The sequence below is a fragment of the Capsicum annuum genome, chromosome 1 (genome assembly GCF_002878395.1).
Source record: "Capsicum annuum cultivar UCD-10X-F1 chromosome 1, UCD10Xv1.1, whole genome shotgun sequence".
In the NCBI taxonomy this organism is placed as follows: Eukaryota; Viridiplantae; Streptophyta; class Magnoliopsida; order Solanales; family Solanaceae; genus Capsicum; species Capsicum annuum.
The window spans coordinates 24,155,963-24,182,217 of NC_061111.1; positions in this window are offsets into that span (position 1 = coordinate 24,155,963).

The window sequence follows — 26,255 nt, forward strand, 5'->3', positions numbered from 1 at the left end:
TTATAATGAGATATATGCTCGTTTGAAATTGACTATACCAATATCCTTCTCAAGAATTCAATCGGTAAGGAATGTTTTGATTTGTCTGATAGATGGGAGTTATTTGAAGATAAAATAACCATGATGTACTATGAATGATCTTGGTACATGGCTCTAATATTGGTTTGGATTTTTTGGGGTATTACACTACTATACCTCAAAATCCACTACATACCTTCGCACATTAAGTCTACTTACCCATGCATATATTTTGACTACCTTCAAATTCCACTTACGCTAATGAGTCTCTATCCATAACCTATTGAATAAAATTCCCCTTTCCATTAACAACCTATAAATAATTTTTACAACTACTTAACTATCTACTCTGGGCTCCTTTCCTATTTTGAATAAACAACAATCATAGCCAATCACTTCCTTCACAGACCACCATACAATCTATAAATCTTGCTACAACATTAGCCAACAACTATAAAAGGAAAGACCAACCCTCAATCCAAGGGTTAAACAACTAAAACTACTTATTTACGCAAAAGTCACCCTCACTCTGACTGCTAACCTTGTGACTTCATGTCACCAACTTCTGGACCATCTCACTACTAATAGATCATGACACTTTAACATATCCTACTACTCTTGTGGAAATATAGTTCCAACATTATTATACACATCAGTACCCTTATGTATGACATCTGCAACAAGAATTTTGAAAGGGGACTGAATACACTTCCTACCTCAAGCTGAAAAGCATGATTTCATCAGGACTTCTCTCAAGTCCTTGTGCTATCTCATAAATTTATGGATAACTCAATTAGAGAGAACCACATCGCTGAGGGAGCTAGACTCTTAGACTTGTACCGCCTCGACAATGGGCATGTTCTATTAAATTAGAGCAAGGAAGGAATTTGGATTAATTTTTTATAGACGATGCTATAGCATGAACTAGAGTATGAAAGGATAAAAAATAAATCCTAAATACCTGGAAGCCTCCTGATTATAAGTGTGGTGCAAAATACACCCATAAGTAAGACTCTACTAGACACGATTTCGCAGACACCCTGGACCATGAATCGTGCTCTGATACCAAGTTTGTCACTACCTGAACTGAGCCCCCAGGCCACGATGAGCATCCCAAACCATGAAGGCCTGAGAGCCCTTCTCTACTGGCAATCATATACATAATTCATAAGCTATAAGGAAATGTGGAAAACAAAATGGAATCATGGTCATCCAATTTCAACAAAATAATACGGTTATAATTTCAATAAGACCGAAATCCATCTAACACCTGTCTACAAAATCTTTACTAACTAAAAGAAAACAATATCTGTTGGAAGATTGGGACAAGGCCCCAGGTCGAACCATGAACTAAAAAAAAATGAAATCATGAGATAAGGCCTTCCGAAATAAGGGAGGCTCACTAACTCCAATCGTCTGACAATGGTCTACAACTTAGAGAGACCCCAGAACTGATCGTAAATACAATGTACTGGTACGTAGAGAAATCCAAAATAACATACTTACATAAGTGGGAGCAATTTATGAAACATTTTACATACGATACATGAAAACACATGGGCATTCTTTAAAGACTTGGAAACATTTCTTTTAAACCATGACCCACTCTTTATTTTACTTTTGAGATATATGGTACACCCTACAATCTATAATTCCACGGTCTATATGGAATCCGCTTTTGAATTGGCGACCAAGCCCCCAATCTAAGTTTGTCGCAAGTATTAGAGTATCTATAAGGGGGACACGCAAGATCACACAACAAGGTGTCAAAATATCCAACCAAATCAACATGTTATAGTAGTGCACAAGATCATAAAGCAGGGCTCCTAACCATAGTCCCAGTTTGGGACGACATGAATCAAGGTACACAAGATCACAAAGTAGGTTACCATAATCCCGTGTCTGTAAATCACGATTTCTAGCATTGAGTCTTTCAACTCATACTTTATTCGGGTAACCATCTAACTCTCTTTAGGCCAATTTTTAAACTTTTCTAAACATGCATCTTTCTGGATTCAAAATTTGAGTACAATCTGTATTTTAGTCTGCTCTGAATCTGCTATGACATTTATCTGTTTGGTATCGTCATACCAGGACTTGCAAGTCATATATCTAAGCCATACATTATCATATTATAATTTTTTTATTCAAACAATGTTTAGATCACCAAGTCATTCAAACAGTACAATAGGATTCATGTTTTAAAACATATGTCAAACCATACAAAGATTTTTTTTTTAATATTTCAACAAATGGTAGTCAATTTATCAAAAAAAAATCATGCAATTCCTTTGATTACCATATTTAACATTTAAAAAGAGAAATTATCCCTCTCTATAATTCTCAACAAACATAAAGTTCATATAAGATAGTAAAACCCTTGGTTCATACTTTAATACATACAATTAAGTAACCCATAACTTTTAAATCAAGAAATAACACCATAAGAGAGGGAAATACATTATTTATGCTCTCAATTCATATTCCAAAATTGAAAACACATATATACATATAGACGAGTAAAAATTCAAGTTTAAGGGAAGGCCTTAAGACCAAAACGTTCACCATGCATACTTCTTAATGTAATTCGAAACCCTTCATAAACATATGATTTCTCAACATTTCAAAACCTTATTAAAATGATTTCATCATGCCCTGTAGTTTAGAAAAACCCACGTACCTTAGATTACTTAGGTTGAAGGATAAAAATCCAAATCTTGATTCGTTTCTTGGAAATCTTGTACTTAAGAATTGATTCTTGCTCTTTGATGAAAACTCTAATTTCTCATGTTCTTGAGAGTAAAGAAGATTATGAGTGATAATAAACTGATATTTTATAAGTTAATAGGGTTTAATACGTGATTTAAGTCATAGGGGTAGGGTTTAAGGTTAGGAAAATACCAAAATACCACTAAAGAAACCAAAGAAAATTGCAAATATCTTCAGTTGACGACCTAGGTTGATGGCCCGTCAGTTAGGTGATGGCTCGTCACCTAAGTTGTCATTTTTAGGCTTGAATTCCCCCTTACTGTCCTAGGCTGACTACTAGAGCTGATGGTAGTCACTTAGTTGACGGCTCGTCAACCTAGTCATCACCTAGTTGACAAGTTGTCAACTTCGTCGTCACTTTTTGACAGTTAGATACTCCAAAGTAAAATGAGCATAACTTTCTACTCTGATATCGGATTAAGGTAAAATTGATGATGTTGGAAAGAAGACTCAAATAAATTTTATTTGATATATTATAGTCCCTCTAACTCATTATATAAAATAAGTTATGGTTGATGGAAGTTGACCCAAGTTTAGACGTTCACTAAAACTTAAGCGATAGGAAAGTTTTCAACTCGTCTTTGAGTTAGGGGACTTTTGTGACCTCAATTCATATTCAAAGGTATTCACACCCTATAGGATTGATCATAACATATTTATTAACTAAGAATCATTGATTTCGGGTCTATATACATAAAAAAGGTGGTTCAAACTTTAGCCCGAAAGTGCGAAGTGTTATAAGAGAAGAGAGATGTAATTATGGTGGAAAAAATAATGACATATGGAATTATGGTGGGAAAAGGAATTGAAAATTATAGGCGTAAATTTGTCAATTAATAAGTTAATTCATGTTTTGAAATGTTTTGTATTATTAATACATAGAATAGGATCGTATTAGTAATGCTTTGCTCAATACACAGGGATTATATAAAATGTAAGCATTAGGTATACATATTAAAAAACTTTAAAGAATTCACCCAAGATCATAAAGTAAATCACTAGAAAATGATATCAATATAAGAGAATGGTAGGAACACTAACCTTGTTCCATTGCATGAATTGATGGGTGGAAAACTTGATCTTTAAACTTGAAGAATGCTTTTGCCGTATTCTTTTTCTGAGATGGAGAGAAAGAGAATAAACATTGTCTCTTCTGGTTTAGGGACCAAATTTTAAAAGTATTGTGAAGTGTCTTTCCATAAAAGGTATCTTTTCTCTAAGTTTTCATCAAGCAAAGAAAAAAAATCAATGAATCTCAACTTATATAAAATAAATCCCATACTAATAGATATTTATATTTTAGGATCAATACTTTAATACTTTATTAAATCATAAAATGGACTCCTTTACTGACAATATATCTATGTACAATAGATTAATATGGTGCGTCCACAAAATAGAAATTACTAACAATCTCCCACTTAAACCACTTCTATTCTAATAATCATGCATAAATGAAACTTTAGAGAGTACAAACTTTTGTTATCTTGATGTAAATATCTCAAAGCAATATGGTCCATTGATACTACCAATGTAGGATCAAAACGGTTTTTGTTATATATTTGAAATTAAACCCTTCAATGGTCACAAATATCAGCAATACCAATGACATAGATCAAATATGAAAATTACATGTAAAATAATCTAAGTCAAGCCTATTTCTAACTGATCCTACTTTATGATTTTAATAGTCCAAAAACACTTTCTAACACTTTGTGCAAAGTTGCAATAGAAAGTTAATAATTATTTTTCAAAGTTATCAATAAACTCACGAAATTCATAGATTTCATAAAAAAAACTTCAATTTGTACAGAAAATAAACTTTTATCATAAATAAAATAACAAATTCTCACTAAAATGGCTCATCATCAAATTTGACAACACTTATATCAGTCATATGCCCATGAAAGATTTTAGGTGACAAACCCTTCATGAGCGGATCCACAATCATCGAATTTATATTAATATGCCCAATCGACACAAAGCAACTCTGAACCCTTTCTTTCACAATCAAAAACTTAATGTCTACATGTTTTGACTTTGATGAACTTCGATTGTTCGTCGAATATACAATGAATTTTTAATGGCCTTTTTGTGCCACCAACTATTTATATTTCTGTGATAAAACTTTTTAATTATATTTTTTGATTTGATGCTTCATAGCAGGCCATGCATTCTGCTTCAATTGTAGAAGAAGTTATTAATGTTTGTTTCACACTTTTTCAAGAAATAGCTTCTCTAGCCATCATAAAAATATAACCTGATGTAGATCTCCTACTATCAAGACATCTATTAAAATATGAATTCAAATACCCTATGATCTCTAAATGATCCGATCTCCGATAAGTGAGCATATAATCTTTAGTTCTTTGTAGATACCTCATAACCCATTTTGTAACTTTTCAATGATTTATTCTCGGATTACATTAATATTTCTCTAATATTTTCACTATGTTCGCAATATATGAATGCATACAAACATGTAAATACATGAGACTTTTCATTGCTGATGTATATGAAATTTTATCCATCTCTTTCTTGTCTATGTCTAAATTTGGATATTGACGCAAACTAAACTTATCACCTTTTGTCATGGATGTATCTCCTAGTGCACAATTTTGTATGCCAAATCTACTTAGCACCTTATCAATATAAGTCATTTGTGATAGCCCAAGAATGTTTCTAGTGCGATCTCTATGGATCTCTATACCAAGAACAAAGGACATCTCATCAAAGTTTTTCATTTCAAATTTACTAGATAAAAATTTCTTGGTTTCATGCAATAAACCTACATCACTGGTTGTCAGCAGAATGTATTCTACATATAGTACGAGGATAGTAAATTTGCTCAACTGAACTTGAAATATATGCACTGATCAATGGTGTTTTTCTCAAAATCGAAAAAGGTTATCACCTAATCAAACTTCTAGTACCATTGACGAGATATCTATTTTAAATCATATGTGGACTTTTTAAGTTTATATACAAGTTCCTTTGAATCTTAGAACTCAAAGATTTCTAGTTGCGCCATGTATATCATCTCTTAAATGTTTTCATTAAAAAATACAGTCTTTACGTCCATTTGATGTAGCTCTAATTCATAATGAGCTACAAGTGTCATAATGATTCTAAAAAAGTATTTAATGAAACTGGCGAAAATGTCTCTTTAAAATATATGCCTTCCTTTTGAGTGAATTCATTAGCAACTAGACTTCTTTATATCTTCAATGTTACCTTTCGAATCACGTTTAATTTTGAAAATTCATTTACAATCAACCAATTTTGATCCTTGTAGTAACTCTACAAGATTTCAAACATCATTGTCTTTTATAAACTTCAACTCATCTTTCATGACTTCGATCCATTTAACAGATTTTTGACATGATTTGCTTGACTAATAGTTATAGGATCATCTTTTAATTCCATGTAAAAATCATGCTTTTGAAGATAAACAACATAATTAACTGAAATTACATTTGTCCTTTCTCTATTAGATCTTCTTTTAGGCATATCAACTTGAGGTTGTTGAACATGAGGTAATATCATGTTGTTTTCTTAATAATCCCGATTTACAGATTGAAACACATTTGATAAAGTAATCTAATCATTTCATTAGAATCGACATTATCAAATTCTTCTTTAAACATAATTTTTTTGTTTTGATTACTTCCATTATAATCAACATCCTCAATAAATTTGACATTCACTGTTTTGAAAAATAATATATTTGAGGAGTTGTAAAACTTAAAACCTCTAGATCTTTCTGAGTAAGCTAAAAAGTAGCAACTAACAGTTCTTGAATTCAGCTTTTTTTTATTAGGATCGTAAGGTCTTGCTTCTACTGAAAGTTTCCTTCGAGAAAATAATACATAAAATTGAAACTTAAAGATTCTTCATATCTAACCTTTCCTTAAAAGAAAATTGATAGCATCTAGATGACATATCACCACAAAGTCATAATATACTAAAAAAAGAATTTCTGCCACTGCTTTAACCTAAGCATTCTTTATGAATAGCAAATAATAGTGTGAAAATACTATACTTGTAAATTGTTCTATTATAAAAAAATTTAAAACAGAAAGTTTGAAACGAGAAAATTTATAAATAAAAAATTCTGCCACCAAAACTTGTTTTATTGCAATTTTTAGATAAAATTTCAATGTCATATAAATTGATAAAAAACAGTAAACAAGATTTGAAGAGGAAAAACAAAAAAAATAGCCCGATCGAATGTGTTTTGTAGCAATAGAGAAATATCAAATTTTATATGGCATGCAACAAAAAACACTAAACTAATTTAGAAAAAAATTATCATATCTAATGATCTAACAAAACCCAGCTCTGATATCATTTGTTAAAAAACTTTAAAGAATTCATCCAAGATTATCAAGTAAATTACTAGATAAAAATATCAAATAGAAGAACGGAAGGAACACTAACCTTGTTCCACTGTATGAATTAATTAGTGAAAAACTTGATATTCTAAACCTTGAAGAGCGCTTTTGCCATATTCCTTTTTTGAGATGGAGAGAGAGAGAATACACATTGTATCTTTTGATTTAGGGACCAAAAAAATATTCTGAAGTGCCTTTTCAGGAAAGGTACTTTTTCTCTAAGTTCTCATCAAACAAAGAAAAAGGCCCATGAGTGGGGTGCGGATATTTAATAGATTTGTTAGGGTGCTAGTGAATCTATTTTTATTTGTGCGTGGATATTCCTTAAATTTTGCTTCAATATCTTTTAATGATTTACTTTTTTCATAAGATATATTCATTAATTTGTTTATTATTTTATCCTGTAGTAATTGCAGAGTTACAAATTTCTGTATAATAATTTATCCTATCTGTACTGTAATGTATATCTAATTCTAGATTTTCAATGTTATTTATTATCTTGTGTTATTTTTCTCGTAGTGAGTTTTTTAAATTATATAAACTATCACATGTACTTTTTTCTAAGTTTTCTAAGGTTTTTTCTATCCATATTAATTTTTCTTTTAGGTTTTAATATTTTAATACTTTATTCGATTAAAAAATGAACTCCTTTAATGATAGCATATCTATGTATAGTTTTTTAATATATGCGTCAACATAATAGAAATTACTAACAATACATAAAATAAAAAAATGTACCAAACAAGATATTAATAGTACACAAGAATAATGCAACATTATTTTTCTTAACACACTCCACCAAATGACCCATAAAAGAGTTGAGTTAGAAGATAATAACATCCAAGACGAAAATGTAGAATAAGTTGTTGAAAATTTTGACATAGTTCCTGAAAATCTAGGACTCCTTAATGATTTAAATTGTTGCATCCCTAACCATATATATGATCTGAGTCAGTGAAATATGACAGATACAAAATTGAGGGATCTATTAATAGAGAAGAGACCAATTATACATATTCCAAAAGGTAAATTCTTAATTTTTTTTTTTAAAAAAATATACAGGACCTCTCGTTAGAATTTTGCTTTAGGTCCCTAATCTTGTTGAATCACTTTTGATTGAATTATTCTCATATTAAATTGTCACAATCATTTGCCTAATCATAAAAAACTGTGTCATACTGCAAGGGCACATATTATTTTCCTTCCTAAAAATAAAATAGTCTACTTTTGCAAGATAAGCAAAAGCAAAAAATATTAAATTGCAGTCTGCAAGAACAGACAAAAGAAAGTTGCTCGGATGTAAGCATTTCTCACTTTCAATTCGAAGGTTGTCAGTTCTAGTCACCAAAGGAGTAAAATGAATGAGAGCTCCTAGGGAGGGATTCAAAAAATAAGTTATAAAAAAAGTCCGGCAAAAAATCTCAAGCATTTTCCGATATTGAAATGTGTTAAACATGACGTAATTGTCATTAGTGATGGAACTAGTGTGTTGGTTATGGATTCAATTGAATCTAATAGATTTGGTTCAAACACTGAATTTTTCTTCATGCAACAATAAAGAGAAACAAATATTATTCTCTTCATTTCATTTATTTATATAATTTTAACTTGATGCAAAAAAATTTTAAAAGCAAAGAAGACTTCTTAAAAATTAAACTTCAATATATGCAAATAATGATTTAGTTATCGATAAATGTAAATATAAACCTCTCTATTTGAAATAAAAGTTTGATGAAATCTCTTATTTAGTAAAAAAAAAATGAAGAGTTTCACTAAACATAATTAAACTTTGGACAAACTAATTTATTTTTAACTACTTATTCATGTCCAAATACAAATTAATTAAATATTAGGGCATGTTTGGAAAGTCACTCTAGTAATTGAATTTGGTGTAATTGGCATATGGTAATTACATTCTACAATTCACAAGGGAGCTGCGAATTGTTGGTAATTATAGGATGCAATTACAAACTGATTACTTTTAAATTTCTTCTTTTTAATTCTATTTTTATTTTTTCAATTTAATTTAATTTTAATTTTTATTATTCTAATTTTTTTAATATTGTTATATTTCATTTCCTTCTCATTTTCCAACCTTCTTTTGATTTCATGCAATTTTTCGTATTATCTATTTTTCATTTATTTTATGTTATTTTTTTTCATCCAGCATAACTTAGTTACTATTCTAATTTTTAAAATTAAGTAGAATTCATTGTTGAATAAATTTATAGACTTAAGTTTTTCTTTTCTTTTGAATCAAATTTATGTACGTTATGTTGAAATTCGACACAAGAGATTTTTTTTTTTTTGAATTTTGGACTCATGTTATATTTTCACTTCCAATTTATTTGTTTTGCTAGTATTGACTTGATATTTCATATTGCCAGAGGCGAATCCAGGATTTCAGACTTGTGGGTTTCCAATAAAAAACAAGGCTTGAAAAGAATTAAATGAAAAAAAATAAACACCTCCATAAGGAATAGAACCCACCTGTTAATATTTATAGCTTTTAACAATTTGTTCATGTAATTATAAGCCTTATGATAGCAGGTGTGGGTTCCTGAGAACCCACACAAGATACAATAGACCGCCCCTGCATATTGCAATCTATTCATTTTTTTAGTTAGAATTGATAGATCATATTTTTGTCAAATATTTTAATAATTTTATGACATTATATTATAATACTAATCTTTTTTGTCAAACATGCATTTCATGATGTCCTTAAAAATCATGTACTCTAAGTTTTTATGATTAATTTAATTAATGTAGACACGTAATTTTGTCCCTTTCAAAAGCAAATTTTACTCATTTACCTCATGACACGACCCGAAGTAGGACTTTGTCGTAATAGGCATCCTAAGTCCAACCAGGACTGAAGACCACCCCCATTTCCCTACCCAATCGTTTTGCGTATATCCCACGTCGGATGAATTCCAGATATATAACAAGAAAACATCATTGCAGAATCCAAGACTCTGGGATAGGTCTATACTCGTGACCACCAAAACGAGTCCAACCATTTGATACCCATTCGAAAAGCCATTACCAAACCAAACCATAACCATATGAGTTCCGTAATAATTATATAAAATTTCAAAATAAAAGAGGATGGAAAAACCAACAATACAGTCAATAGGTGTCAGCCTCAATACCAATATCAATACTAAGGCTAACACCAATATCAATCCTGCCCATTCTAACCCATAGTAGTTACACAAAAGCCTCTAACCAAAAGAATACAAAAATCCGGTTGGGACATGCCCCCAATTATAGCCAAAAACAATATCCATAAATAAACCAAAATATGAAATAACATTCATGAAATGGATCCTTCTGGAAAGATGAAAGTTCACCACTTCAATTCAATAGCTGATCCCAAAGTTCGATAGTTAACCAGGAGAAGTAGAATGGCCGGTTCCTGCATCGTATGGAGATACAGCCGTCCAAAGACGGGTTAGAGGGTGAACTCTACCTTGATCTCAAATAAAGATAAAATAATGTCATTCAATAAAACCAAGTAAACCATCCATATACATACTACATATATATAACCATGCCGAGAAGGGGAACCGAGTTTAGTATTATTTGAAACCATTTACCTAGGTATGTGTACCTTAACCATCCTTAACCACCCACGGGTTATATGGGTCCCTGAACGGACCTCGATGCGTGTAGCCACACGAACCAGAGATACCACAAGAGTAAGGGATTCCCAAGTATCCTTCACTCTCCATGATACATATATGCAATGTACATAGAGGATTCCTGTATACCTCATAGTATTATAAAAGGGTCACCATGCCCTATCCCTCATGTCGAAAAACATGAGTTTTCAGTGGTCATTCATTGAACTCCCACCTTCACGATTAGCTATCACACCTTGCCATTATTTTCCAATTAAAACCATTTCAAACCAATCATTCCATTATTCCATGTATTATTAACCAAGACTATTAATAGTGGCGTCGTTATACCGACTATATCTTGCACGTATTGTCCTTAGCCAAACCTTTTAAGGTAAAGAGATTCTCGTGTACTCATTTACCAAGTTAACTTTGGGGAGTCCTATGTACCCCACAAGTGTTCCGTTATGTTTGCTTGGGGGATTCCATTGTACCCTACAACTGTCCCATTAACAAGTTTGCTTGGGGATTCCATTGTACCCCACAAACATGCTTATTAAACAAAACCATCCCATTTAACCATTCCAAACCATTTAGGATTCGATACCAAGTTCAAACCATACAATAGTTCCATTAAAAATCCAACAATGTAGTGAAAACATTATCATAGGCATTTTATCGAACATATTGGGGGCATAGTATTTCCAAAACCAAAGCCAATTACCAAATAACCATTCCCATGAATTCATTATCCAAAACCACCATTAATTCATATAAAAGCATAATTAAAACATTGAAAAACCATAACCAAGCATTTATAACCAAAATCCTTAAATTATATTTGAAAACCCAAATCCATACAATAATCAAACCATTAAAACATTGTATAAACCTATGCCTTTAGTTGGAAATAACAATGAAGGAAGAGAACATGCCTTAAACCAAGAAGATAATGGAGAGAAATCACCAACACAAGCCCCAAATTAATCCTTAAGATGAACCTCAGTTTCCTTGCCCAAGAACTCCAGAGAGGATTAGAGAGTGTTTTCTAAGTGTTAAAGATTAAAAAAATAGGGCAAATAACCTTCCAAGTGAGTTAAAAGTCATGGGTTATTATTAGGTTAAGTGGGGAAATGTCAAGATTACCCTCACTTAAACTACATAAAATTCCCATCACAGGGTACGACTGACCCATATGACTCGTACCCTCCCTGTATGAGTGGTACCCACCACGCATACCCTAGGCTTCCCTCTTGGACCCAACACTATTCAAGGTATGACTCACCCAAACCAAAGTTGTACCTTAGTATACAAATAGTACCCATGACTTGTACCCTTAGCATAATAAAATCTAAAGAGGATTAAACACTGCCCACCATACGAATCCATGGTACGACTCATACCCTGGCTTATAGCTCGTGGTGATCCACTCGTACTCAGATCCAACTTAAGTTACTAAGCCTAAGATTAAGTGAAGTAACTAGACAAATCGCATCCATCGATACGACTTATACCACCCAAATCGTATCCATTCCAAAACCAAATCCAACCCACCAACCAACTATGATGAGCATATGACTAACCCATACCACTTGTATCCTAGTGTACGAGTCATTTCCCTTTAGTCGTACCCTGTCCAAAGACCAAAAATCCAGGAAATTTTCTCAATGTCAGAAACCCAGGGTGTTTCTGTCTCCCCTACTAGGAACATTCATCCCTGAATGACTGACAAGGTAGGGTAACTGTAAACAAAGCTATTTCTATTATCAAATATCAATCCAACCTTTAACCATGTTAGAAAACAAGGATACAAAGACATTAATCTTTCTTTTAACAAATTTGAAAATAAAAGTATGTTGAAGAACACATACCTTCTGCACGAATCTCAGGAACATAAAACACATGCAGATATTTAGACATCATGTCCTCCTCCGCTTCACATATAGCCTCTTCTACCTTGTGGTTCCACCACAGAACCTTAACCAAAGCCGTATCCTTGGTTCGTAACCAATGAACCTGCCGATCCAATATCTCAACCAGGATCTATTCATAAGACAAAGAATTTGAGATACCCAATCCTTCCAAAGGAACAACCGAAGGAGGATCACCAAGTCACTTTCTCAACATAGATATGTGAAATACCAGATAAATTGAGCTCAAACTAGAAGGCAACTCCAATTCATAAGTCACATTACCAATCCTTGGAAAAATTGTATAAGGACCAATAAACTTGGAACTGAGGCTTTCCCTTCTTACCAAATTGCATTACTCCCTTCATGGGAGATACCTTTAGGAACACCCAATCCCCAAACTCAAACTCCAAGTCACTACGCCTTATATTCGCATAGGACTTTTGGCAACTTTGGGAAGCCTTAAGCCTATCCCGAATCACCTTCACCTTTTCCATAATCTGATAGACAAAGTCCATACCAAACACATCTACCTCAACAATCTCAAACCAACCAATAGGAGATCTACACCTCTTACCATAGAATGCCTCAAAGAGGCCATCCCAATACTAGAATGATATCTATTGTTGTAAGAAAACTCTACCAAAGGTATATGCTCAACCAAAATACCACCATAGTTAATCACACATGCCCGAAACATATCCTCCATTGTCTGAATAGTCCTTTCTTCCTGCCCATCTATATGAGAATGGAAAGCAGCACTCAGACTAACCTTATTACCTAATCCCTTCTGAAAAGACTGCTAGAAATGAGATAAAAACTACTTACCACGATCAGAGATAATCGAAATAGGTAACCCATGCTGCTTCACAATCTCCTGAAGATACAACTTCACATAGTCCTCCACCAAAAGGCAGTCCTCACTGTAAAAAGTAAGCAGACTTTGTCATTCTATCTATGATGTCCCAAATCGAATCAAATTAGTTCTGAGATCGAGGAAGACCAATAATGAAATCCATGTTGATCACCTTCCATTTCCATTCCGGCAAATCAATCTCTTGATATAACCCACTAGGCCTCATGTGATCAACTTTGACTTGTTGACACACTATGCACTTGGCTACAAAATCAGCCACATCCCTTTTCATACCATTCCACTAATATATCTCCTTAAGATTATGATACATTTTTGTCAAACCATGATGAACAACATAGCGTGATTCATGTGTCTTAGCCAAAATCCTTTGCCACAATCCATCGACTCAGGAACACACAACCTTCCCTGGTACCATAAAGTACCATCACCACTGATCTCAAAGACTATTACCTTTTTCCTACCATCATCACTCTTGATTTTCATCAAGACAGGATCTAGAACTTGTTTATCCTTAATCTTTACACCAAGACACGACCAGACCACATCCTGAACCATTACACCACCATCATTGAAGTCCAAGAGACGAACTCTAAGATTGGCCAAGCGATGAATATCCTTCACCAATTCTCATTTTCCTTTCTCCACATGAGCCAAACTCCCCATAGACAACCTCTTAAGAGCGTCAAAAACCACGTTAGATTGACCTGGGTGAAAGTAAAGACTCATATCATAGTCCTTGAGAAGGTCTAACCATTTCCTTTGCCTGAGATTTAGTTCCTTCTAAGTGAACGCATATTGTAGACTCTTATGATAAAAAAGATATCTACATGCTCTCTATACAAATAGTGTCGCTAGATTTTTAAAGTAAAAACCACCACCAATAGCTCCAAATCATGAGTAGGATAATTCCTCGCATGCACCTTTAATTGTCTGGAAGCATAGGCAATTACCTTCCCATGTTGTATCTAAACACAACTAAGTCCTACCCGAGATGCATCATAATAAAATACAAACCCCTCCATACCTTCTGGCAAGGTCAAAATTAGAGCCGAAGTTAGCTTATCCTTTATCTTCTCGAAACTCCCCTCCCAAGCATCCGATCAAGAAAACTTAATCGTCTTCTGAGTCAACTTAGTCAAAGAAGCAACTATCTTGGACAAGCTTTCCACAAACCACCTATAATACCCAACTAAACCCAATAAGCTCTGAATGTCAATTGAAGTCATGGGTCTAGGCTACCTTTTAACCACAACCATCTTTTGAGGATCCACCATGATCTCCTCGTTAGAAATAATATGACCCAAGAAAGTTATAGCGTTCAAATAAAAATCATACTTGGAGAACTTGAAATACAACTGTTTCTCTTTCAAGGTCTGAAACACCACATGGAGGTGATTGGCATAATCCAACTCACTTTTAGAATACACCAAGATGTTATCAATAAACATAATGACAAAAAAATCCAAGAACTACCTGAAAATTATGTTCATCGAATCCTTAAATGTCGTTAGGGCATTAGTTAAACCAAATGACATCACTAAGAATTCCAAGTACCCATACTAAGTATGAAAAGCCCTCTTAGGAATATCTCCTCCCTAATCTTAAGATGATGGTACCCAAATCGAAGATCTATCTTACAAAAGAATTTGGCACCTTGCAACTGATTAAACAAGTCATTTATCCTTAAAAGAGGATACTTGTTCTTGACCATTACTTTATTTAACTACCAATAGTCAATGTACATCTGAAGGGAACCATCTATTTTATGCACAAACAACACCGGTGCACCCCATGGGGATACACTAGGATGAATAAACCCCTTATCTAGAAAATCCTTAAGTTAATCCTTGAGTTTCCTTAACTCAGCCGAAGTCATTCTATAAGGAGGAATATGGATTAGATGAGTGTCAAAATCCAAATCAATTCCTAACTCAACTTCCCTATTTGAGGGAACACCAAGAAGATTATCTGGAAAGACCTTAGGAAATTCATTTACCATCGAAACTAAATATAAAGAAGGACCCTCCAAGTTAGAATCGTTAACTTGGACCAAGTGATAAAGACACCCTTTGGAGATTAATCTCCAATCTCTAAGATAAGAAATAAACCTCCCCCTAGGAGCTAGGGAACCATCCCCAAGATAACATCAAAATTCACCATATCTAATTTAAATAGATCTAACAAGGTCTACTACCACCAACAAATACCACACATACCCTAGGACTCTCTTAGCAATAATCGAGTCAACCATCGAGGTAGAAAGAAAAAAAGGATACAAAATAACCTTAGGATCAAAACCCAAATATACAACCATATATGGGGTTACATAAGAAAAAGTGGACCCTAGATTATGCAGACAATATACGTCACGAGAAAAAAGTTGTAATGTACCAGAAAGAATATCAGGTGATGCCTCAAATTCCTACCGAGATGCAAGAGCATACAACCTATTCGAACTAGTACAGTACCGGAAGCAGGAGCGAACACAGAAGATAGAGGAACCGAAGCTTTGACCTCTCCTAAAGCACCCTTACCAATTGAATAATTACTGAGCATATGTCTTAGTTGTACATATTTAAAATACTTTTCCCTCCCTTCATCATAAAAGCCCCGATGAAGATGACCATAAAACTAGCACGGAGGGCATAAAGTGTGCATAAAAGAGTCGACTATGCCCCACTCGGAAAATAGTATTTTAAATATGGATAACTATGACATATGCTCAGGAATTGTTTGATTAGTAAGGGTGCTTTAGGATCGATCAAAGTTGTGGTTGATTCATTTTCTTTGTCTGCTCCTGCTTCTGGTACTGTGATGGTTTGAATAGGTTGTATGCTCTTGTATCTTGGTAGGAATTTGAGGCATCACCTGATGTAATTTCTGGTATATTACAACTCTTTTCTTGTGAAGTATGTTATCTTCTTGATCTAGGGTTCACTCTTTCTTATGTGACCCCATATATGGTTGTATGTTAAGGTTTTGATCCTAAGGTTATTTTGGATCCTTTTTTTCTTTCTACCCAGGTAGTTAACCCGATTATTGGTAAGAGATTCCTAGGGTGTGCGTGGTATTTGTTGGTGGTAGCAGACCTTGGTAGATTTATTTAAATTGGATATAGTGGATTTTGATGTTATCTTGGGGATGGATTGGTTACACTCTTGTTACGTGTCCTTAGATTATCGAACTCGTAAGGTTGTCTTTAGGTTCTCTTGTGAACTGGTTATAAAGTAGGAGGGTGGTTCCCTAGCTCCTAGGGGAAAGTTTATTTCTTATCTTAGAGCTTGGAGATTAATCTCCAAAGGGTGTCTTTATCCCTTGGTACAAATTAAAGATTCTAACTCGGAGGATCCTTCTTTATAATTAGTTTTGATGGTAAATAAATTTCCTGAGGTCTTTCCAGATGATCTTCCTGGTGTTCCCTTGGATAGGGAAATTGAGTTTGGAATTGATTTGGTTTTTGACACTCGTCCAATCGCTATTCATCCTTATAGAATGGCTTCAGCTGAGTTAAGGGAACTCAAGGATCAACTTTAGGATTTTTTGGATAAGGGGTTTACTCGCCCTAGTGTATCCCTGTGGGATGCACCAGTGTTGTTCATTCATAAAATGGATGGTTTTCTTTGGATATGCATTGACTATTGGGAGTTGAATAAAGTAACAATCAAGAACAAGTATCTACTTCCATAGACAAATGACTTGTTTGATCAGTTGCAAGGTGCCAAGTTCTTTTGTAAGATAGATCTTCGATTTGAGTACCATCATCTTAAGATTAGGGAAGAGATATCCATAAGAGGGCTTTTCGTACTCAGTATGGGTACTTTGAATTCTTGGTGATGTCATTTGGTTTAACTAATGCCCCGACATTATTTGTATGGAGTGCACGTAGACATTTTTTTAATCATAAGAGTCTACACTATGCATTCACTTAGAAGGAGTTAAATCTCAGGCAAAGAAAATGGTTAGAGCTTGACAAGGACTATGATATGAGTCTTTACTACCACCCAGGTAAAGCTAACGTGGTTGCTGATACTCTTAAGCGGTTGTCTTTGGGGAGTTTGGCTCATGTGGAGAAAGGAAAATGAGAATTGATGAAGGATATTCACATTTGGCCAATCTTGGAGTTCGTCTCTTGGACTCCAAGGATGGTGGTGTAATGGTTCAGGAAGTGGTTAGCTCGTGTCTTGGTGCAAAGATTAAGGAGAAGCATGTCTTTATGAAAATCAAGAGTGATGTTGGAGGGCAAAAGGTAATAGTCTTTGAGATCAGTGACAATGATACTTTATGGTACCAAGGGAGGTTGTATGTTCTTGATGTCGATGGTTTATGGAAAAGGATTTTGTCTAAGGTGCATAAATTATTCTATGTTGTTCATCATGGTTTGACAAAAATGTATCATGATCTTAAGGAGATACATTGGTGGAATGGTATGAAAAGTGATGTGGCTGATTTTGTAGCCAAGTGCATGATGTGCCAACAAGTCAAAGATGATCACATGAGTCCTGGTGGGATGTATCAAGAGATTGATTTTCCCAAATGGAAATGGTAGGTGATCAATATGGATTTCATTATCGGTCTTCCTCGGTCTCGGAACCAATTTAATTCAATTTGGGACATCATGGATAGGATGACAAAGTCTGCTTACTTTTTTCCAGTAAGGACTACCTTTTTGGTGGAGGACTATGTGAAGTTGTATCTTCAAGAGATTGTGAAGCTGCATGGGTTACCTGTTTTAATTATCTCTGATCGTGGTAAGCAGTTTTGGTCTCATTTCTGGTAGTCTTTTTTGAAGGGATTGAGTAATAAGGTTAGTCTGAGTGTTGCTTTCCATCCTCATACGGATGGGCAGGAAGAAAGGACTATTCAGACATTGGAGGATATTCTTCGGGCATGTGTAATTAACTATGGTGGTATTTGGGTTGAGCATTTACCTTTGGTAGAGTTTGCTTACAACAATAGATATCATTTTAGTATTGGGATGGCCCCTTTGAGGCATTCTATGGTAGGAGGTGTAGATCTTCTATTGGTTGGTTTGAGATTGGTGAGGCAGATATGTTTGGTCCGGACTTGGTTTATCAGATTATAAAAAAGGTGAAGGTGATTCGGGATAGGCTTAAGGCTGCCCAAAGTCGCCAAAAGTCCTATACGGATATAAGGTGTAGTGAATTAGAGTTTGAGGTTGGGGATAGGGTGTTCCTAAAGATATCTCCAATGAAGAGAGTAATCCAATTTGGTAATAAGGGAAATCCTCAGTCCCTGGTTTATTGGTCCTCAAGTAATTTTTCCAAGGATTGGTAATGTGGCTTATGAATTGGAGTTGCCTTCTGGTTTGAACTCAATTTATCTGGTAGTTCACATCTCTATATTGAGAAAGTGACTTGGTGATCCTCCTTCGATTATTCCTTTGGAAGGATTGGGTATCTCAAATTCTTTGTCTTATGAATAGATGTCACACCCTTTTTTTCGCCCAAAGGGTCTCGAGGTTCGAGTCGAAGAATTTTTCCAATTAAAGTGACGGTATTGAATAGAGATTATTTTATTTACAGAGTCGCCACTTGGAATTGAGTTATGGTGTTCCAAGTCACCTTATTGAATCCCTAATCAAAAGGAAATGACTCTTATTATGGTCTGCAACAATAGAAGACTGGGTAAGAAATTCTGTTGACCGAGGGAAAGGTGTGAGGTACCCCTCGAGTCCCGTGGTTCTAGCATGCTCACTTTTATTGATTTATACTAACTCAAACTATTTTGATAAATTATGTTAAGGCCTAAATTCGCTCATTAATAATATACCAAGAATATCTGTCTATACCTCTCGCATTAAGCCGATAGAAATCAATTTTAAAACGTCTTTATCGAGGTACAATTTTGCATCCTCGGATTAATTTTTAAACATCTCAAAAATATGCGTATGCCGCATTCTTAATCGAGTAAAATATATTCAACGTGCCTATCTAGCGTTAAAATACATTGCTTTGTCTCTTATAAACTTCTTATTCACTCTTTTCTTTTATCATTCACAGTGAGTTTTGAATTAAGTCGCAACTATTACTCATGCTCACATATTTAGCCGAGAATTTAAAATGATTGAAACCACAAAATATTTTTTTGGCCTAAAAGTAAAGCTTACGTAATGGACTCTCTAATATTCACGTAAAAAAATTGAACCGAAAGTATATCTAATAAAAAACCTGTATGAGGAATATTCATGTGGTCAAACTTAATTAGAACCAATTATATTCGAGTGTCTAAATAAGTTTACAACAAATTTAAGAGTTTGTAAATACATGTTAAGCCATTCAACTTTTAATTTTTAAGGAGATTAAAAGAATGAATAAAATGTTAATTAAGGAATACTTATGACGTTCTCTTTTCTCCATATTGTCTTAATCTTTCTTTATCCAGGAATTGTCACGGTAGGAATATAATATATACTTTTATTTTTTATTTTTCAGTTGATCATGGTTTCATGTAGTAATATTTCAAATTTTGCTTTACTTTTTTTTAAAAAAAAATCTTTAAGTAATATATATTTAACTAATCAATTTTTTAAAAGCAATTTTATTAATGTTAAAACAACAATTTGTCTAGAGAATTTTATTTTTTAAAAAGTTTAATTTTTGAAGAATGATTTTTGCTTTTACTTGCGGAAAAAGCTATTTATTTCACTTCTGGAAAAATAATTATCCTATTATCTAACAATCCTTTGTTTTTTTAAAAAAAATAGTTTAGCCAACACTTTAAATTATCCCTTTTTGACATCTAACACTTATCACACACACACGCTGTTTAAAATCAAGTTATATCAGCGTCATGCGTATTCATCACATGTCAATTATTATAATTCAGAGTAAATATATTATTATCACAAATCTAATCTAGATATATTTTTGGTCCAAGCACCGATGAAATTCATCATGAAAATTATGCTTTTCTACATAATAAACAATGCATGGCATCATTTAAACATCTACACTCATGCTTTAATTTACAATAAATAGTGTAGGAATGGATAAAAACCTGTATGATGAATTAAACGAATATAAAAATAGAAAAGTTGTCACCAAAAACTTGAACGGAATTCGAACTCTAAACCCAAACTCTTCTTCTCTTTCGATTTTTGCTTCTCTAAGTTTTTCTCCCTGTTGATTTTTTTTCAGTGTTTGCTTCTCTATCTGATTATCTAATCAAAAGTACATAGTTTTCTGGGGGAGTCCTTTTTATAGAGGGATTTGGGGGGGGGGGGGGGAGTAGTTATCTTATCAGATATGATAGAATATTTTTGAATTTTGAAAATATTTTTTTTAATTGAAGATAATAATAATAATAATAATAATAATAATAATAATAATAATAATAATAATAAAGATAATAATAACAATAAATAATAAAATAATAATAACAATAAAAATAATAATAATTAATTAATTTTATATTAATCAAACATACTAACAATTTATAAATAGACAAAAATAAATTTAATAAAATAGTATTAAACTACTAATTTATTTATTAAATTTTATAAAAAGGGAAAATATTTTTAATTTTTGTATTATTTATTTTTTTGTTATTTCTTTTTTTTTTAAGAAAAAATAGAATAAAATATCTCAAAATTTACTTCGTTTAATTATTTATCTTTTAACGAAAAATTTATTAAAATAAATAAAAATTTAAATAATATTATATCAAATATAAATATTTAATATCGAAAAATATATATATTAAACTCGTGAGGGTCAAAATCACATGTCTATATTTTGCCTCTCTTTGTTTGAAATCTCGAAGAGTTTTCATTCAAAGAAGTAGACAAAGAGATGATTTTTGACCCTCCGATTATTCTAAAAGTAAAGATAAAATAAAATAAAATAAAAGATGTGACCGAGTCCTGGTTTTGGACCACCTGCATATCTAAGGTTTAAGAGAATCAGGTTACATGTAGTTCAAAGGTAACATGGTAAGAGAATGAGTTAGACGTCGAGTGAGATTCCGTTTGAGTTTCCGATTTTTGACTTTTTTCTTTTACATTGAAATGAATAACAAAAAATAAAATAAAGATACAAGTGAAAGATCCTATCTATGCTGCTTTTCTGGAATCTTGACTTGAATCTTCATGACTTCTAAAATGATGAGATAGTTGTTATTCTGAGTTGAACTTGAAACACGAAATGTTCCTTCTCGTTGGCTTTTGGCGTTAGAGAGGAACTTGATAATTGATTTATTCTTCAAACTTTCTTCTGACTTGGACTTGAAAATTCACCTGATTCTTCAGGCTGGATCCTGGCTTAATTTTTCTTTGCCCTGTTCTTCAGGCGGACTCCTGAACTTGATTTTCTTCACCCTGCTCTCTAGGCGGGCTCCTGGACTTCTTTTTTTTTTCTTCACCCTTTTCTTTAGGCAGGCTCCTAGACTTTCTTTTTTCTCCACCCTGTTCTTCAGGAGGGCTCCTGGACTTACAATTTCTTCACCCTGTTCTTTAGGCGGGCTCCTAGACTTTCTTTTTTCTTCACCCTATTCTTTAGGCGGGCTACTGGACTTCCTTTTTTCTTCACCCTGTTCTTCAGGCGGGCTCATAGACTTACAATTCCTCCACCTTGTTCTTTAGGCAGGCTCCTAGACTTTCTTTTTTCTTCACCCTATTCTTCAGGCGAGCTCCTGGACTTACAATTTCTTCACCCTGTTTTTCAGGCGGGTTCCCGGACTTACAATTTCTTTACCCTGTTCTTTAGGCGGGCTCCTGGACTTACAATTCCTATACAATAAACATAATTTTTTTTTTGCCCCAGTTTGTACATATTTGAGATCCAACATCATATGCTGTAATCATGACTCTTGCATTGACAGAAGTATGAAATTGCATTCTTTATTTGAAAACTTTCTATCTCTGTTTCAAAAGAAAGGCAAATTGTGAGTTTTAAAAACATGTGGTGGTTGGTTTGTGGCTTTAGCTTTCATGGAAATCACTCTTGCCTTCTTCATATTTAACCTTGCTTCCAACCATTAGCATCCATCACCGACTTGCTACATCATTGACCCAAACTCATATTATCAGAAGTGACTTTAAAACAAACACGGTATCTCTGCTTTGTCATGCTTCTCAAATAAACTCTTTGAATCTTAGTATTTTCATGAGTTCCCAAACTCATTTGTTGATAAAACTTTCTGTATGCCTTATTTCGGCTCACAATCATGTCAATTTTATGTGTTGGCTTTTGTCTTGCTTTATGCAATTGAAGAAACTGGTAGCCAGTTTTGAAATCTTTTCTTACTTGTTATGACATGGACTCGGCTCAAAGACACGACAAAAATGACAGCAATTTTTATTTGATGACAAAGAAACCAAAAATCAAAAATAGAAAAATAAAAAGAAAAGGGAAAAACAATAGGCATTTTTTTAAATGATGGAAGAAAACTTAATTGGGTGTGGTAGCCAATTCCAGCAATCATGACATGCTTTTTGAATTAAACAACCTGATATACCCATAAATCTTGTCCACTTATTGAGTTTGAAATGAAATCAATCTTGAATATGCTCCCTCTAGATCACAATCCTCCTTCGGCTAGTGGCACCTCATTGGGTTTTTGCCAACACCTATCTCATTATCATTTTTTTCTCAACTCACTATCACCTTATGGTGCCCAAAAAGTTTTTGACCAATCATACTCTCTCATTTTTACTCATTCATTTATTTATTTTTTCATTCATTTTTTTAAATAATGCCTAACATACGAAACATCATGCACCCATAACATGTTTAGCCTTGACATTCTCAAATATCGATATGAAGGTCTTTCTTTGGTTGTAACTTGACTTTTGAAAAAGGTTAGAAAGAAAGGGAGGCATGTGGCTAAAAAATTTACTTAATATTGGGTGAAGCATACAACTTTTGGAATCGACTCTTTTTAAGAAAATAAACTTTTGCCCCAGTTTCATTTTATTCTGGGTAATTTGAATTTTCTTTTGGTTGAACCGAACCCAGAGTAGGGATGCCTACATATCTTGTCATAGAAAGAATCAGGTCTAATGTAGTTCAGAAATCTTGTTCTTTTACTTGATTTTCTTTCTTTTTTTTTTCTTGACTTTTCTCTCTTTTTTTTTTTTGAATTTTTTTTTGCAGACTCTATTTTGATTCCAAAAGAGAGATATAAAAGAAATAAAATAAAAGCTCAAAAGGGATAACAAAGGATGACATAATATTTGGATAGCAGAATGAAATGCCTTTGTCATATCAATCCTTAAAAACGCAAGTACATAGCATGCAATCTAGGAATAAAAATAAAGATCATATGCATCTTTTCAATATTGACCGTGACTAAGCACATGCACGTGTGTCACTTTTTTTAAACTTGTAAACCATACATGTCTACTTGTATTGTACTTTCCTCACAACAGATGACTCTTTTTTTAGCTAACTTTATTTTTCTTCTTCTGACAATAGAAACTATATATCCTCTGGTTGATCTCATTCAAAAATTCTTGAGTTGAACCTCCTCATTGAAGATCAAATCATTTTTTATTCGCAAAGTGATTGCCTCAAAACATTAAAGTGAGGATGTAACTAGGTCCTCAAAATATCTCAACACTTTACTTATTTTTCGTACATTTTTTTCAACTCTAGGTTCTTGATCGAATGTTTCAACATTAGATTGGGTTTTAAGATCTAGCTGAAAATTCAACATGCTTATCATATTACCAGAATAACCATAGAAAGAGATCTTTGAAGAAAAAAATGAAAGACAATATATATTGAGAAAAAACAAAAGGGACACACATTTTGTTGACAGAAATATAGAAGGGTTTGAACAAAAACGATAAGAAAATCAGACAAGATAGGCCCTAAACTACAACCCTAAAATAATTCGGGTAACAGAAAAGAAAACAAAATAAACTACTAGACCTCTTCCTAGTAGGGAGAAGGGTGACTTCTCAATTGCTCAGCCTGACAACTTAGCCACTGATTTGCATATCAACATGACTAGAGCTTTCACTACTATCAGACACATTCCCTTCAACAAATAAGTTTTGGGTCTCCATACTTGACTCATTGTTTCCCACATATTGTGTATTGCCACGTGCTGACGAAGAACTCTGTGGGGCGGTTGAGGTGCCAATGTTTTGCACCACAATTAATTTTTCTTGAATTATTTTCTCAATTTCTCTTTTCAAAATACGACAATCTTCAGCACTGTAACCTTGCATATTAGAATGATAAGCACATCGTACATTAGGATCAAAATATTTTGAATGTGGATCGAGAATATACCCAGGGATGGGAGTAATCATGCCTCATTGCCTTAATGTCTGGAACAAGCTGGTATAGGACTCTCTAATTGGCTTGAAATTATCCTTTGTCTTCCTTCTCATTGCAAACTATGGCCTCGGATGAAACTTGGTTGACAGGCTCCTTGGTAAATTTGTGAGTATTGAGGACGAGGCCGAGTGTCCGGGGCACGCCATTATGGATAGAAAGATGAATGAGCATATGACTGTTCATTGTTCAAAGGATATTGAGGAAGTGGAATAGAATTTCTTGATTTTGGAGAAAGGAACCTTGTTGCATGTGGTTATATGGATCTAATATGTAATCTCGGGATTGAGGCTGACAGTATTGGTGGGTTGGACCTCTCAAACTCTGTTTTTGCCCTGGCATGACAATAAATGTGTTTTCCTTCTTCTTTCCTTTTTCAATTTCCCTTGATCGATTATAGTATCGTCCCAAATGCTTCACAGAATCTTCATGTCCATCATGTTCCTTAAATTTTGATATCTTAAAGCTTTGAAAAAGGTTGACACTTGAAGACATGCCCAGTCTTTAATAATAGGGAACAGAGGAGGAGGATGCCCACTGACCCAAGCTTGGTACATTTCCATCATTTGTTGCCTTAGTCTCAAATTCTCTTCCTTTAAACTCTCATTTTCATGACTCTTTGTTTGATCCATGAGGTCACTCTCTATATCCTTGTTGGACACAGCTAAACCTCATTTAGATTTGGTGTGATGTGGAGGACCAACCAAAATACTACAAACCAACCACCTTAAACTAATTGTGATAAGAAATAACAAAGGCGTCAAAATGCAATATTTTTTTCAAAAACTCTTTCTTTTATATTCTTTTTGAAAAGATAACCGAACCCTAGAAGGGTTGGTTACGTATCTCACTAAGATGAGAATCAGGTGTGCGTAGTTCGTGGAGCTGGAGATATAAAGAAACAAATTTTTCTTTCAATTTGAGAAATGAGAAATATTTTTTGTTTTTGAATTCATTAATAAAGATAAAACATATTTTATTTTCAAAAATAAATTAATTTATTTTATATATAGATAAAAAAAACTCTCTTCTTTATTTATTTAGAAGGAAACACAAATATATTTTTTATTTAAAATTACCGAATCTACGAAGGACTGCCTACGTATCTCAATAAAATGAGAATCAAGTGTGCGTAGTTCTTGAAAATTATGTCGTACAAAATTTAGCCTCAAGACCCCTAAAGGTTCAAGGCTATTAAGATTTATAGTTTTTGTAAAAACTTAGTCTCATGATCCCTAAAGATTCAGGGCTATTAAGATTTATATATATTTTTTATTTTGTAAAACTTAGTCTCATGATCCCTAAAGATTCTGGGCTATTAAGATATATATATATATATATATATATATATATATATA